Source organism: Triturus cristatus, chromosome 9, assembly GCF_964204655.1.
Source record: "Triturus cristatus chromosome 9, aTriCri1.1, whole genome shotgun sequence".
Lineage (NCBI taxonomy): Eukaryota > Metazoa > Chordata > Amphibia > Caudata > Salamandridae > Triturus > Triturus cristatus.
In genome coordinates this window covers 829,728,874-829,747,050 of record NC_140592.1, presented here as the reverse complement: position 1 = coordinate 829,747,050, position 18,177 = coordinate 829,728,874, and positions in this window count along the sequence as shown.

Genomic DNA, 18,177 nt, shown 5'->3' with positions numbered 1-18,177 from the left:
CCCCGCAGTGCAGTAGTATCGCCCACATCAGCAAAATCGTAATGGCACAAGACTCAGTTCACCAAGGCAACAGAGGACAGGACAGTGACTTACCTGCTGAAAAGCACATTGATTGTTATTTGTTGTGAGGCAAAACTAAAGTGGATGATGGACGGAGTGTTGAATATTGCAAGCACTCACCCCCAGTCAACTGATCTGGGTTTAATCCATCATCATTCTTTAGCTCACTCCGCCACCCCAGTTCACACATGGCCATATGCAAATCAGTCTGACCCTGTGCCTCATGGGAACAGTCCAGCCCGAACTGCCACGCCATGTCTTCCCTGGACTGGAAACAAGCATCCTGGGACCGGTTTCTGGCTAATCACCCATCATCATCCAGGCTAGCTAGAATCCAGTGGCAAAGTGAGCGAGGGACCCACTTCTGGGCATACCCTGCCAACTTAGGGCGAACAAAGCAAAACAAAAGGGGATGATGGGTGGAGTGTTGAACATTGCAAGCACTCACCCCCAGTCAACTGATCTGGGTTTAACCTATCATCATTCTTTAGCTCACTCCGCCACCCCAGTTCAGACATGGCCATATGCAAATCAGTCTGACCCTGTGCCTCATGGGAACAGTCCAGCCCAAACTGCCAAGCCATGTCTTCCCTGGACCGGAAACCAGCATCCTGGGACCGGTTTCTGGCTAATGAGCTGTCATCAGCCAGGCTAGCTTGAATCCAGTGGCAAAGTGAGCAAGGGACCCACGTCTGGGCATAGCCTGCCAACTTAGGGCGAACAAAGGAAAACCAAAGGGAATGACGGGCGGAGTGTTGAACATTGTAAGCACTCACCCCCAGTCAACTGATCTGGGTTTAATCCATCATCATTCTTTAGCTCACTCCACAACCCCAGTTCAGACATGGCCATATGCAAATCAGTCTGACCCTGTGCCTCATAGGAACAGTCCATTCCGAACTACCAAGCCATGTCTTCCCTGGACCAGAAACAAGCATCCTGGGACCGGTTTCTGGCTAATCAGCAGTCATCAGCCAGGCTAGCTTGAATCCAGTGGCAGTTCGGGCTGGACTGTTCCCATGAGGCACAGGGTCGAGACTGATTTGCATATGGCTGGGTTCAAACTGGAATAGCATGGTGAGCAAAAAAACGATGGATTTAGGCCCAGATCTCTGTACTGAGGTGAATGTATGACATTGTTCTGCATTCTATCCATCAACTGTTGTTTTTGCATTTGTCACCCCGAGTGGGACGGGTATGCTCAGACGTGAGTCCTGTGCTCTCCATTCCACTGGAATCAAGCTATTCTGGCTGAAGAGGGGTAAAACCCCGAAACCGGTCCTAGGATGCTTGTTTCCAGTCCAGGGAGGACCTGGCTTGGCAGTTCGGGCTGGACTGTCCCATGAGGCAGAGGGTCAAGACTGATTTCCATATGGCTGGGTTCAAACTGTAATGGCATGGTGAGCAAAAGAACAATAGATTTAGGCCCAGATCTCTGTACTGGGGTGAATGTATGACATTGTTCTGTATTCTGTCCATCAACTGTTGTTTTTGCATATGTCACCCCGAGTGGGACAGGTATGCTCAGACGTGATTCACGTGCTCTCCATGCGACTGGAATCAAGCTATCCTGGCTGAAGAGGGGTGAAACCCCGAAACCTGTCCTAGGATGCTTGTTTCCAATGCAGGGAGGACCTGGCTTGGCAGTTCGGGCTGGACTATTCCCATGAGGCACAGGGTCAAGACTGATTTGCATATGGCTGGGTTCAAACTGGAATGGCATGGTGAGCAATAAAACAATGGATTTAGGCCCAGATCTCTGTACTGGGGTGAATGTATGACATTGTTCTGCATTCTGTCCATCAACTGTTGTTTTTGCATTTGTCACCCCGAGTGGGACGGGTATGCTCAGACGTGAGTCCTGTGCTCTCCATGCCACTGGAATCCAGCTATCCTGGCTGAAGAGAGGTGAAACCCTGAAACCGGTCCTAGGATACTTATTTCCAGTCTAGGGAGTACCTGGCTTGGCAGTTCGGGCTGGACTGTTCCCATGAGGCACAGGGTCAAGACTGATTTGCATATGGCTGAGTTCAAACTGGAATGGCATGGTGAGCAAAAAAACGATGGATTTAGGCTGGGATCTCTGAACTGGGGTGAATGTATGACATTGTTCTGCATTCTGTCCTTCAACTGCTGTTTTTGCATTTGTCACCCCGAGTGGGACGGGTATGCTCAGATGTGAGTCCCATGCTCTCCATGCCACTGGAATCAAGCTATCCTGGCTGAAGGGGGGTGAAACCCCGAAATCGGTCCTAGGATGCTTGTTTCCAGTCCAGGGAGGACCTGGCTTGGCAGTTCGGGATGGACTGTGCCCATGAGGCACAGGGTCGAGACTGATTTGCATATGGCTGGGTTCAAACTGGAATGGCATGGTGAGCAAAAAAACGATGGATTTAGGCCTAGATCTCTGTACTGAGGTGAATGTATGACATTGTTCTGCATTCTATCCATCAACTGTGGTTTTTGCATTTGTCACCCCGTGTGGGACGGGTATGCTCAGACTTGAGTCCTGTGCTCTCCATACCACTGGAATCAAGCTATTCTGGCTGAAGAGGGGTAAAACCCCGAAACCGGTCCTAGGATGATTGTTTCCAGTCCAGGGAGGACCTGGCTTGGCAGTTCGGGCTGGGCTGTTTCCATGAGGCACAGGGTCAAGACTGATTTGCATTTGGCTGGGTTCAAACTGGAATGGCATGGTGAGAAAAAAACGATGGATTTAGGCTCAGATCTCTGTACTGGGGTGAATGTATGACATTGTTCTGCATTCTGTCCATCAACTGTTGTTTTTGCATTTGTGACCCCGAGTGGGACGGGTATGCTCAGACGTGAGTCCCGTGCTCTCCATGGCAATGGAATCAAACTATCCTGGCTGAAGAGGGGTGAAACCCCGAAACCGGTCCTAGGATGCTTGTTTCCAGTCCTGGGAGGACCTGGCTTGGCAGTTCGGGCTGGACTGTCCCATGAGGCAGAGGGTCAAGACTGATTTGCATATGGCTGGGTTCAAACTGTAATGGCATGGTGAGCAAAAGAACGATGGATTTAGGCCCAGATCTCTGTACTGGGGTGAATGTATGACATTGTTCTGTATTCTGTCCATCAACTGTTGTTTTTGCATATGTCACCCCGAGTGGGACGGGTATGCTCAGACGTGAGTCCTGTGCTCTCCATGCCACTGAAATCCAGCTATCCTGGCTGAAGAGGGGTGAAACCCTGAAACCGGTCCTAGGATACTTATTTCCAGTCTAGGGAGGACCTGGCTTGGCAGTTCGGGCTGGACTGTTCCCATGAGGCACAGGGTCAAGACTGATTTGCATATGGCTGAGTTCAAACTGGAATGGCATGGTGAGTAGGCCTGGGCGAAAATTTTGTTCCGTTCGCGGAAATTGCGATAATTTGACATTTTCACGTTCCGCGGAGAGCGCGAAAATGTCAAAAATTCCGGTTTCCGCAGCTTGGCGATAATTTGTTTCTTGCTCGCGCTGTAAAATAATACATTCTCGCGCGCGCGCGATTGCCTTACCTGAATCCCTGCGTTCGCCGACAAGTTTTCTTGATCCGGTCGCGTTCTCCATGAGATGTTGTATTGTTTTTAGCCATTTGCGCTGTCTCGCGACAGTTTGCGCCCGCAGTGACGTCATGCGTCGCACGATCACTTCTTTCTTCTCGCGATCATGCACCGCAAGACAACTCAAAACAAGATGGCCGCGCCCGCAAGCAACCACTTGGGTAAGTTGGCGACCCGCAACCATGCAGAAAATCTCGCGAACATGCCGGAAAAAAACTTCCGCATCTGCGTGATATTTCCGCTTGTTTGCGATAATTTTAAACATTTTCGCGATAATTTGCGAAAGTTAATTTCGCAAATTCCGCCCACCCCTAATGGTGAGCAAAAAAACGATGGATTTAGGCTGGGATCTCTGTACTGGGGTGAATGTATGACATTGTTCTGCATTCTGTCCTTCAACTGCTGTTTATGCATTTGTCACCCCGAGTGGGACGGGTATGCTCAGATGTGAGTCCCGTGCTCTCCATGCCACTGGAATCAAGCTATCCTGGCTGAAGAGGGGTGAAACCCCGAAACCGGTCCTAGGATGCTTGTTTCCAGTCCAGGGAGGGCCTGGCTTGGCAGTTCGGGCTGGACTGTTCCCATGAGGCACAGGGTCAAAACTGATTTGCATATGGCTGGGTTCAAACTGGAATGGCATGGTGAGCAAATAAACGATAGATTTAGGCCCAGATCTCTGTACTGGGGTGAATGTATGACATTGTTCTGCATCAACTGTTGTTTTTTCATTTGTTATTTGTTGTGAGCTTGTGATGTGTGTTCAGAGATTATTCATGTGGTGGCAGGCAGTGTGACACTGGGTGTTTGTTTATCCGTAACTAGTACGCTTAAAATGTGTTTGTGACGATTTACAATGTTAGTGGCCTACCGACGGCTGATCAATTTTCCCCTGAAGGTGAAGTTTTTTTTCTTCCTCTTTGACAGATAGCAAGATTCCTTCACCGGGTCCACCCCACACTGCGTTGTTTTATTGTGTTCTAGTTTATACTCCTCAAAGAGTCAGACCCGACCAGTCCCTGAGATAATGCAAATACAAATGTTATCTAGACATAAAATTACTCTATGTTTCTCTTCTTGTTGTGCAACTACAAAATTGTACTACAGGTCGATCTATTGCATTTGAATCCAGACTCGAGGCACAGTTGGTATAGAGTTGGACACCATACTCGGAGTCAGACTCAGGAGGACCAGAGATAATAGAATTACTCAGGGCGTGAGTGTGGCTACTTTGAGAACTGCCACCAGAAGATGGACATTTTCAAATTCAAAAAAACCAACTGACTTGGTGATGACTTTGAAGTGGTCTAAAGGTAAACAACAGACCTACACTACTCTGTGTAGTGGTGGTGAGTGATGAGTGACAGCGGTGCATTGATTTTACTTGATTAGGAAAATGCTATCTTGCTGGGTGTGTGTGTGCTCGGTGCTGTCTGACTCAAATTCGAAGCTAAGTGGTGGATGGTTAGGGGGAATGTTGTTGAAGGTAACTGGAAACAGACATTTAGCCATACAGACTCTGAGTCTTCTGGGTGTACGCCTTTTTTCTCCTTGATTCTTCAATATCATTTCTGTTTTTAAATCTACAGGACATTTTGCCGTGCGCCATACGGGAAAAACAATATGAAATACTCACATTTATCTTACCTACAAAACCGCATCCGCCAGTCACCCAAAATTGATGAACAGTCCAAGTGGAATGCAGATACAACTCCCAATTTGGCAATACAGTATCATTTTTTCTCTTAGTACTCATTAGAACTCTGTGTGTTGTTTATGTTTACTTGACTCCCATATTTTCTAGCTTTCAAAGCTCGGAACCACAGAATATAATGTAACTTGGGTCTCTCTGGGGGCAGACGGACAATTTGGTTTGGTTTATCTGTGCTACTCAATATTCCTCCATTTTCTTTTCCTCCCATAACAGATTTCAGCTACCAAGATGAATGTTGTCCTTGTGTAGTGTTTATTTTTATCAAACCTTTCCATCAAATCCCTCTTCCCATCCATTCATCGAACCCCTAATCACCTTCCCCCAGACTGTGTTATTTATTGAGGTGTGATTAAATATACACCATCAATTGATCACACATTGATGGGGCGGATGTGGTGAAAGCAACATCAACTCAATGCAGGAAGAGGATCTTCTTCAGCTCTAAGTATAGCCCACACTGGCAATAATATATTTATTTTAGCACAGTATTCTATATTTTTTCAGAGGAACATAATTGCCAGCATCATCCTTCAGGCACTGTATTGCGTCAAAGGTTACACTTGTCCACTTTGTAGCTCGAGTTAACTTCATTTTGTAACATTTACTAGCTCACCATTATGATGATTTTAATTTAACATTGCTTATTATATTTTCTCTATTGTCTCTTTTCTTCTTGTGTACTATTAGTAGTCTAATCTCTGGTGACTGTCATTTTGTTTCAAAACTTGCATATAATAACATTAATCTGATTTTACTTCAATTTTTCTGTTCCCTGCAATGGATATTCCTTATCCTACAGTTTGAGTTCGGCTAGGAGGGAGTGTGTCCTCGCTTCTGAATCTGGTGCTTTCACTGGTAGACTAGTGAGCTATCATGCTGCTATTACTACCTCCACCATGGCACCTTGGGAACCATGCAGCCATCACTTCGTCTAATCAGGTAAGAGAAGAACTAAGGGCGATTCATTGTTGAACTGCAATAATTCTATAAACAATGTAATTCACACACCCACCCTCTATGGGTCCTTAGGGGTTAATATAGTTGCAGACTGCAGAGATGAGGAGGAGACAGTAGTAGGATAAGTGAGGGTACTGCATGACTATTTTGTTGTTGTTACACTTTCACCAGATTTTAAAAACTGTGGCAAAGGCAGCAGTGAAAAGTAAAACAGTAACCCACCCAAAAATATTGTACAACTATAAAAAAATTATTTCCCCAACAAATATAAATAAACTAATGGCCCACCACTCTCCCTAACCCCAATCAATTTCCAAAGTAGTTTAAATGTCCAAAAACAAAATTGTCCATAAAGAAATAGGAAAATCCCCAAAATGTACAAACTCCACATTCCCACCCTTTCCTCAACAAGTCCCACCCACCAAAAAAAAGATATTAAAAAGGGCTAGAAGAGGCCTAGCGGCAGGCTAAGCGCTTCCCAATGTGCCTCTTCAATGTGTCCATATGATCCTCCTGCCTGGATTCCATGTACGCCAGCCTCTGCAGAATGCAGCGATTAAATGCTCTAAAATAGGGGGGAGCAGCAGTAGTGGGATTGCAGTGGGCAGCTGCTTTGGGACCGCAGCATTGGACTACCAGAGGCACTGTGGCCTGGCTGTGGCCCAGAGCATTTGCAGCTGCAGCTGCAGCTGCTGCTGCGTCCTCCTCCTCCTCGGCCACCAGACACTAATATTTGGCCCTGATGCCCTCCAGCTTCCTCTGCCAGGTCCTGGCTGCTACCGCCTGCCTGTTAGGTTGTGTCGGATTGGCAGGAGTGCTATATCACAAAAGAAAAAAGACAAATTGTAAACAATACTCTTAGCAAAACACATACAGGTATATAGTGGCACAGTAGCAGTACATTTGCTGGTAATCTCGACCCGTTCGATTTTGATGTGATTGGAGTTTCAGGCATTATGCAGTATGGAGTATACAAGTATTTTTCTCTCTCTTGTTGAGCTACATTAATCTTGGTATGACAGCTCAGCTGGTGCCCTAGACAGACATACTCATGTCGCATGACTTTGCTACTGTCTGCAGGTGGGGCAGCTGTATTAGAGTATTAGACAAATATCTCTTTTCCTATCATGGCCATGCACTGTTAAATGCTTCAATTTCACCCTGATTACAGGGCAGATGAATAGTTACTATGAAAGATATGCATCATATGAGGTACTAATAATGATAAAGAAGACAATTATGCAGACAGACATCCTCCTGTCTACCCATGGGAAATGTCATGAACTACAGTTACAGTACAGGGAAATTATTTAGGAACAGAATATTGTATTTGGCACGTTCATCACAGACTATCCCATCCACCAGATGCAAAGTCACCTACTCTTAGTTCCACTTTACTCCCTGGCCTCACCCGCAATCACCACATTTGACATAACTTTTTTCCAGGAAAATAGATTTGCTTGGTAGTAAGGAAAGTATTTATTAACTTAGTCTACTGCAGGGAAGTTAGAGGGATTACGCCAGATATGTAGATGTTTCACTGATCATCATCATCAAGTGCCTAAGCTTGTGATAGTAGTGAGTCACTATGTTCAGCAAAGAGAAAATTTGAACTGACATAATCCATTATGGAAGCAATAATAAAATATAAAATAAAATATATCACTGGGCCAGAGGAAAGTGGCACATGCAAAGAGTGTTTTTTCAGTTTTTATGGAAGATTGGGACAGAACAAGGAACTTAGGAAAGGAGCTACTTATGTACTAGGAAGTGAATGAATGGGCACTGGTAATGAAGGGAACCACAACTATTTATTTTTTGCATTGCCATGATATTTGTAAAGGGGCATACACATTAACTAGGGCTGACAAACATTGCATAGCCAACAATCCGTTGCCGCCAATGTAACCATGTAGCCGATAGATCACCCATGGCTGTCACTGGTGAAATGCCATGGGTAGAGACTAAGAGGGAGGAGATTGATGACGATGGGTGGGTACTAGAGAGATACAAAATATATGTTGTGGTTAAAAACTACTGTTAGTAAATGGAGTAGTCTGAAATACCACTTCAACCCTTTGCATCAACAACCTTGATAAAAAAGCCATTACAAGCAAGTAAAGAAGGCGAGAAGAATGCAACTACAGAGGAGCACCGTAGTGTTTTGTTTACTCTTCTTCCCAAGGATTTTTCCATTCATTATTGCATTGTTCTTCCATTATTTTTATTCTTCATCCTTGGCTTTGCTACTCACCATTTATGTTTTACATTCTCTCCATCTAGTCTTCATCTATGAATAACATCCATCCATCCATATATCCATTAATCCTGTGGTAAATATTTCGTTACCGGTACTATTTTTTATGCGGTAAAGTCTTAGTGAGAATAACTCAGTAAAAATAAGAGGCAGAATCCGTGGTATTAGAGGTTTAAAAAGGCTTTATTCCTATACAAAGGAATACAATTCGAATTGTGGGCCTTCTATTCCATCACCACGAAAGTTCAGGAAGGAAGGGAGCCTATATTATTGACATATGAGCAGTTTTATAGGAAATGCATTACAGTGAAACAGATGCAGGAGGCGTAACAGCTGATAATACAGAAAAACTGTGCATACGTAACTAATAGAGGCGTAAACATGGGTGTAACTAAATACGTCATTAAACATGATGTCACAAGTGGGTGGATCCATAGGAGAATCCTGCAATGTCAGTAGAAATATTCGGCAGAGATGCGCGCGCAGCCGCATGACGTGTGATTGACGTGCAACTAGAGAGTGAAGGGGACTTGACATTTAGCTCTACATGTGGAGACAGAAGTCTGGGGTTATGTCAACCTAATCCCAAATCATATCTAATATCCTATGTTTAAAGAACTGTGTTATCCAAAAGGAAAGGTCTCTAGGATAGAATCTATTCTATACTGACTGTTAGTGCGTGTACAAGCGTCTAAGTGTCTACACTAGATGCGAGGGGGTAGGAATATTCCATGGTAACGGGACTATGAATTACTTGCACGAGGACAGCGAGGCCTGGCCCCTTTGCACGGTAGCTGGAGGAATGTTTACCTAAACTGCTAGACAGGAATGCATCGGATGAGGAGCGAAGGAGATAACCTCGAAGGTGAAATACAGTTTTTGGCAGGCGATAGGCTGGATCAGGCACCGTTAGCCGCGCAGGGAGTAGGACAAAGTTCATGGTCACAGATGCAGGCTCAGACTGGAGCTTTCAGAGGCAGAAGGCAAGAAAAGGCTTGATGACAGAATTCAGGGCCTACTCGCCTGAATCTGTAAAATGTGGAAAGTGAACCACATAAAGTCGGTGGCCTTTCATACTTAGGAATGGAATATCTGACCCATTCATGGCGGATCTGAAAGAGGACATGTTGACGGTGGACGCACATATATTTGCGTCTTCAAAACTGGAACTGGAGGGAACATACATGTACTTATAGCATGTACATGGAGCCGTTGGGGTCTACGATAGGGGACATAACTGATCACAAAATTCACATTTCCTCATTCCCTCCTTGTCCCCTACGGACCCTCAGGAGATATCGATCTTCATCAATCCATCGATCTGTTCATATAGCATCATTTGTTCTTCTTTCTTCTTCCGGGATCTTGAATGAAAACGTGGATGTGGGATACACGATGTGGCACACAGACCACAAATCGCTGGCCCACATTGTAGACATAAGCAGCAACTGAACAGTATGAGAAAGCCAATACCTAGGAAGGATAGGATTCTCCATCCCCAGGCTGACAACACGCCCCAGAACCAACCGGACCAAGTCCAGGTGCCTGGACTCTGGTGTATCTGGCTTATAATCTTATGAAGGCGGGTTATGGCTTTATATACTGACGGCGAATTTTCTGGTATGAAAATACAGCAACTTGATCCGATGACCCTACAAGCTCCGCCCCTATCGGCCAGGATGACGTCAAGGACAAGACGATTTTGAAGCACAACAATCCGCATAGCAGACTGCTCTTCTGTTAAATTGCCTAAGGCGGAAATAGTCTCGTTCACTACTGCTTCAAGGGTTCTGGTTAATCTACGTATCAGCTTACTATTAGTGACTGTACCTATATAGGGAAAGAATCCTTTATTGAAATCTGTGTATTTTTCCCATGCTGTTTCAGTGTAATCGACAATTGGGAGATCTATCTGTTGTCTATTGTGTACTAAATGGGTATTTCTATGATAATCAGGAGGAGCTAGGAAAACAGGTGGCAGAAGGAATGCTATGTAACAAGTACCATCCCAATCTAGAGGTAGACATATATATGCGGTCTGGCCACATATGAAGTAGGAATGATGGGAAGCTCTAAATGTAGACTTGCCTTGATCACTGAATTTTATTACAGTGGTGCATTTACTGTGGCCCATGTGTATGGAACCATTCTTTTTTATACATAATTCCCCTTTTACTGGGAATACTGACATGGCGGGCAAGATTGGTGTAGCTTCAGATTCAACGTTCAGGATCATGAGGTTAAGTGTAAAATTACCTAATCCATATACTTCATTTTCTAGATCAGTTCCTGTTCTTTTGGGGAGTCCCTCCTTGTTAGGGTAGCAGACTTTAAGTAAAACTAGGTTCAGGTTTCCCCAAACCCAGTTGTCTTGATAAACTGCGGAATTTGAATCTAGGGAATTAATCAAACTAAACCATGCTCCACAGGAGCCATTGTGTGTGAACGGATATGGAAAGAGGGGCAAAACTCCCTTATAGTTTTGATAGGGAGGGAGTCGGCCACATATCCAACAATTTGTGGCATTGCTGGTCTGATGGGAATTATGTAACATACTAATGAATGTGTTGTTGCGCAGCGCAAATCTATATGACAACTCATGCGGAGGAAATTCGCTAAAAGAATGTTCTGCAGTTATATTGTAAGCATGTTTAAGAATAGGGTAATACATATGCAGTAGTATGCTGGAAAAAAGAATCAGAAGACTTAGAAAAAACAAAATTAATAATGTTACTGTGCAGTGACTACGAAGTGATTTACAATACGCATGCTTTTTCAGCTGCATTCGCTGATTTCTTTCTCTATTCCGGTCTAGAGGATACATGTCAGAGACAAATTCAACCGATTCACCTTGGAGAGGACTTAAACAATCAAATTGTCTGACTTACTAGACCTCAATTTTAGTTTATAAAGTTCTGGTTTGGTTAATTCAACCAAGGGGAGCTTTGAGTCTGTCTTTGAGGGAATACAGGGTTGAGTATTTATACTGGATGGTAGTCCTTAAAATTTCTTGATATGACTCGAGTGCAACCACCCTTTGCGACCCTCAATCTTCACGGCAGTCCTTGTAGTCAGTAGAACCAACTTAGGCGACTTCCACCTAGGATCCAGTTGGGTCTTCCGGTCGAAATTCCTGACCAAAACCAGGTCACCAGGAACCACGTCATGGGGCTTCACCTCAGTATTATCGGGAAAAGCTGCGGCTACCTGTGAACGACAAGATTGTAGTGCAGACATCAAGGAAGCCAGGTAATCTGTCAGCATATTACAGTCAACATCAGTTATTTTGCGAGGTATAGGCGTCCCCCACATATTTGGTGGTCTACCGAAGATCACCTCGTACGGGGATAGCCCAGTTCGAGAATGTGCCTACCATTCTCATGTAAAAGAGCGCAACTGGTAAGGCTACTATCCAGTCGACACCTTTTTCCCTACATATTTTGGACAATCTAATTTTCAGAGTTTGATTATGGCGTTCCACGAGACCTGCGGCCTCGGGATGCCGGACACAGTGGAATTTCCATTGGTAGCCTAACAAAAGGGAAACGTGTTTCATTAGTTCGGATGAGAACGGCTGGCCGTTATCTGAGTAGACAACACGTGGTAAACCGTACCGTGGGAAGAATTCTCGAACTAACTGTTTGGCAGTAGTCGGAGCAGTGTAATCTGAAACCGGGTATGCTTCTGTCCAACGGGAAAGAGCACAGACAACTACGAGAACATATTTGAATCCTCGACATCGTTCCATCTGGATATAATCCATCTGGAGGACTTCAAAAGCATGATCGGGAAGTTGAAATCCACCCTGCTCTACGGGGATGCTTTTACCTGGATTAAACTGACAACATATCATACAGGTACGAACTTTTTGTTTAGCTGCTGCTCGTAAGTGTTTGTTGAACCAAATGTGTTGAATGCTGTCTAGCATAGCTTTTTCTCCTAGGTGCGCTGGACTATGTATTGTGTTAATGATGACTTGGACCATAGAGTCGGGAAGAAACCATATAGATTTTTCCTTCGTCATCCATCCTTGATCCGTTTGGATCCCTCCTAATTCAGTCCATTTCTTTATTTCTTCTGGTGTAGCATGTGTCTGTATGTCAATTACATCAAGGGCGGGATCCTTAACTGTCATGCAATGTGTTAGTGTCGGGACTATTGTCTTTGTCATGTCAGTTGTGAGAGTCTGATTCTGAGCAGTCTGTTTAGCTGTTCTGTCAGCTAGGTTATTACCCTGAGAAATGATATCGGTAACTTTTGTATGGGCTTTGCATTTCATAATCGATATTGCAGTAGGTAGATGAATCGCGTCTAATAGGGTTTGAATGAGGGGTCCGTGCTGGATGTGGGCACCGTGAGAAGTTAAATAACCTCTCTCTCGCCACAGTACGCCGAAGTCATGGACGACTCCGAATGCATAACGTGAATCTGTGTATATGTTGACTTTCTTATCTTTGGCTTGAATACAGGCTTGTGTCAGAGCGATGAGCTCTGCTGCTTGAGCTGACAAAGTGTTAATACGATTTGTTTCAATGACTTCAGTGTCTGTTGTGACTGCGTAAGCGGCCACTAACTCTCCTGTACTTGTTCTCATACATGACCCATCTACATACAATGTCAAGTCTGGATCTGACAAAGGGATATCTGTCAAGTCTTGTCTGGGTTTCGTCGTGATAGTAATAATTTCGACACAATCATGTGCCAATGGATCTGTTCCGCTCACTGGTAACAGTGTGGCAGGATTTAACGTATTGCAACGTCTGATTTCTATGTGTGGCTGAAACAATGTCAGTTCGTAACCGGTGAGTCTCGCTATAGTCAAGTGTTGTGTTTGTGTGCGGTTCAAGAGAACCTCTACTGCATGTGGTACTTGTACTGTCAATTGATGTCCTAACACTATGGCATCGCTTTGTCTGATTGCTAAAGCTGTTGCTGCCACCGATTTCAGGCACGCAGGAAGAGCCTGAGCTACTGGATCTAATGTACTAGAGAAATAAGCACATGGTTTGTGTGATCCTGCTTGTTCCTGAGTGAGTACTGACAAGGCAGTACCTTCGCGTTCTGTAACAAAGAGTGTAAACTGTTTGCTGTAACATGGTGTTGCTAAAACAGGTGCTTGGCATAAAGCTTTCTTTAAGCTTTCAAAGGCGTGTGTATGTTCTTGAGTCCAAGGGAGGACAGTCGATGTGGCTGCCTCCTGTGTTGTCAACTGGATGAGTGGTTTTGCTAGAAATGCATATTGAGGGATCCACTGCCTACAGTATGAAGTGAGGCCTATAAAAGCCCGCACCTCCTTTTGTGTCTTGGGTGTTGGCATGTTAGCGATTAACTGGATGCGGTCGGGTGTAAGCTGCCTTCCCTCCTTGGACAGCGAGTGCCCAAGTTAAACAACTCGCTGGACACAGAATTGCAGCTTAGAAGGGGACACCTTGTGCCCCTTGTCGGCCAGAAATTGTAAAACCGTCAGTGACGCTGTTTCACATTCAGGTTCGCTTCGGGCGGTGATCAGCAGATCATCGACATATTGAAGCAAGGCAGTGTTAACTGGCATGTGGATACTGTCAAGTTCTCGTTTCAGTGCTTGGCTATAGATGCTAGGGCTTTCTGTAAATCCTTGAGGTGCGCGTGTGAATTTAAAACTTCGTCCATTTAAACTGAACCCGAACAAGTATTGACTTTCCGGATCTATTGGGACGCTAAAGAAAGCATTCTTGAGATCAATTACAGTGAAGAACGTTGCTTCTGAGTCAATAGCTGTTAGTAATGAAGAGATATCTGGGACCACGGGGTATTGTGGTACAATACATTTATTTAATTCGCGCAGATCAATAACTAATCGATATACTGGTGGTGCTTTTGGATCCGTTCTTTTAAGAATCGGAATTATCGGGGAATTACATACATTGGAGTCTGTTTCGACAACCACTCCTTTTGCAATGAGCTCGTCAATGATTTGCAGCAAAGCCACAACAGCATCGGGTGGTAACTTGTATTGTCGCATTCGTGGTAGTATTACTCCTGTTTTTAGTGTGACACGATATGGTGTAATATTCATGCAACCAACATCAGTGGGGCCTTGTGCCCATAAATGTGTAGGTAAATTCTGCAGTCGGTGATCCATGTCTCTGGACACATAGTGACCTTTAAAATCACGTAAATATAGTCGTACTCCTTCCGGAGAACAACATATTATAGCTCCTAGAGCTTTCAATGTTTTTATACCTAACAAGTTTTCTGGACATGATTTAGTGAGCAATCAATCTGTAGTACGTGTCAATGGACCGACTGTAAGTGGAAGAGGTTGTGTTACGTCATTTATTATAGGTTTTCCTGAGAATCCAAGGGAAATATTCTGTGAGCCTGAGAGGGGTGCCCCTGGAACTTCACTGCGTCGTATAGTCGTTCTGCTTGCCCCTGTATCAAGTAAAAACTTTCTGTCTTCCCCTAATAGTTCACTATGTACATAAGGTCCCTCTTGGTCTACAGGAACCTCGATAAGGGGTAAGCCAACTTCCCTCTCTAGGCTATCTCATGAGTATCGCTGATAATCGGGATAATCTGCTTGTGCATACTGATACATCTGTTGTGTTGTCGCTTGTGTTGCAGCAATAAGCTGCGCTTGTGGTGGTGCTACAATCTGTTGTGGGGCTCCCTGTTGCGGAGCTAATTGTTGCGGAGCTAACCTAGGTTGTGCATGCTGAGGGATTTGTTGTTGATTCTGATCCTGTCTAGGTGGACGTGGTCTCTCCTGCGTTCTACCTGTAGCAATATTATGTTTCAAGACTGGACAATCATGTATATAATGACCTTGTTGTTTACAATAGTTACATGTCCCTTTCGTAGGACCTGCGGAATTACCCTTTTGATGACCATCGGCTGGAACTGACTGTGCAACAAGCATTTTCATTTTTGTATCTTTCATACGTCTTTGTTCGTGTTCTTGTTCTTCTCTAATTCTATTGTGATGATATTGTAACATCTGTAACATCTGTGATGGGGTATTACCTTGCCAGGTACTTTCGAATTTCAATACTCTATTCTTAACTTGTAGCAGAGAATTTTCAACTAATTTTGTCACGAACAGATGTGGATATGACTCACTACTGGCTTTTATACCACTATTTATACCAAAACATTTTTCAAATCGGGAATAGAAATCACTAGTGTCTTCATCTGGTTTTTGTTTACAGGCTGATATTGCACCCCAGTCTTCCTTTTTCGTAGTTAATAAACGTGGCAGTATCTGTACTAGTAGCCCTGCTAGTGCTGTAGTCTTTTCCCCAAGCCCTGATCCTGCAGCTCGGGCCTTTTCTTCGTTTTCTAATGCTGTCCAATCTATCTTTTGGTCTCCCACCTCCCATTCCTTTTCTTTGAGTTTCTCATAAACACCGGAGGGTAATAGGACTTTTAATATTTTCATAATATCGGGGTAGGTATACTCTCCCATGAGTAACATGTCCTTTATTTCACGGTGGAAACCTGCTGGGTCCTTGTCATGGCTGGGTACTACTTTCTTCATTTCTAATAATTCTAGTTTAGTTATAGGCGTGCACACAAACACGCGTGTAAAGTTATTACCGTCACCTCTGATTGGGTGTACTTCGCGTAACGGGTTCTGTCTATCTATATGATACATTTTTCTTCCCTTAATGGGAACTGGAACGTGTTCTGGGCATACGAAATTTAAATATTGGTTTCGGAATTCTAGAATTTCTTTAATCAAATCAGTACTTGACCCTCTCCATATGTTCGTGAGTAGTTCTGTCAATATGTCAGGTAAGGGTCCTGGATCGGAGTGTTGGCTTTTATATAATATAAGGAGGTGTTGAATCATGTATATACTAGCTAAACGCTGTTCGTATGGGTCAAGATTCAGAAACGTGTGTGCAAGTACATCATCATTGTATTCGCTGGGACTGTCAGCCCATTGTACTGCTGACCTAGCTAATTCTTGTTCGTCCATGGAATCGAGCACATGGTACCCTCTTCGATCTCGGAGTAATTTATCAACGGGTTGGAATAGGTGTTCGGGGGATTTTGTATTTAACATAGGATTTGGAAAATGTCTATTATATTCTGGACGTATTGGACGTATCGGGTCATTAAAGTCTCTAGTATTATTATGGGGTCTTCCTCTACCTACATAAGCTATTGTTTCGACTTGTTCTGATTCTTGCTCCTCCTCCTCTTCTGATTCTACTCTATCTATTTCTCGTCTTTCTTTATGTATTCGTTCTACTTCCTTGCGGATCTTTCGACTCATGGCGATTATACACGCCTGTCTATCGTGTTTCTCTTCTGATATGTTCTGACCCCATTTGACAAGTCTTTGCATGGTATCGTGATCTGCCCCGGGCCTGTCTTGATTCCTAATTACACAATTTATGAAAAAACGTAGTAGCTGTCTTTGGACATCCACTTTCTGATATTCCATAGCTTCGTTAATACTTTCTGGACCTCGCCCTGTGTGGACAAAGCGATATATTTCGTCTAGGTGTTCACCCATTCCTGGTATTGTCATTAAATATAATGTAGCTCGTCTTATACGTAGTGATGATATGAGCAATTTATCCTGTCTACCTGGCACTGGGTCGTATCTACAATCCACAAGCTGTTCTTTAAACATGTCGGATGTCGCTAATTGGGGTGTACGTTGGAGTGCTAAATCTCTAAGGGTCTGTTTATTTCGCGGCGGGGTGGCAAACATGTCTGTCGTACCTCCTGTAGCACCATCTGAGGCGCTAGGCACGAAAGGATTCGTTGGACGTAGGATAGAGATTGTGGATGCGGGAAAAACTGTAGAAACGGACGGACCTGTGGGAACTTGTGTAGGAGTTTGTAGTTGCGGGGGTACAGACGGATGCTCTTGGTGTTGAACACCATCGGCAAGCGGTGAGTGTGGTATGGCATTAGCATACTCGGGAGCTACGTCATCTAAATAAGAGGAAAGGAAAACGTCCTTTGCTGTTTTGGGATGTGTTTTGGGATGTGCTTTTATCGGAAGCAATGGAGGAGTTAAATCTTTTGGTATTTCCGGGGTAGCCTTAGGTAACCCTTCGGCCAAAAGAGGATACATACCATTCATAAGAGTGTTTCTTTGTCTATCTACTTGTTCTGAGTTTACTCGGGTACCTTCCTCAAGTAATAGATTTTCTCGAGTTTTATTTGAATTCTCTCTACCTTTCTCTTCCTGTCTGTGTGCTTTTTCTGTACGTCTGTATGATTCTTTACGCCATAATTCAATGGCATCTTTCTGTGACTGTCTGGCTTTCTTTTTCCATAATTCTTCTTCTACTCTCATGATGCAATCTGCATCCCAGGTCCCCGTTGCGGGCCATCTCTGACTCTCTGGTAATTCTTTGGTGTAGTCCACCCATAAATCAAGAAATAATACGGCATCTAGACCATGCTTATGATACATAAAGTATCCTGGAGTGTCCCTAGGTGGGATGGGAACAGCTTCTTCGAGTACCCCTTTTCTAGTTTTGATCTGTCTTAGTTTCGAAAAGAGCGGCATTTTTAGATCTTGTTTCTAGAACACACTTTATACGATGAACACAATAATGAACAGTCATTCACACCACAATGTATAGAACGTATTAAAACATTTAACATTTAACAGTTTCA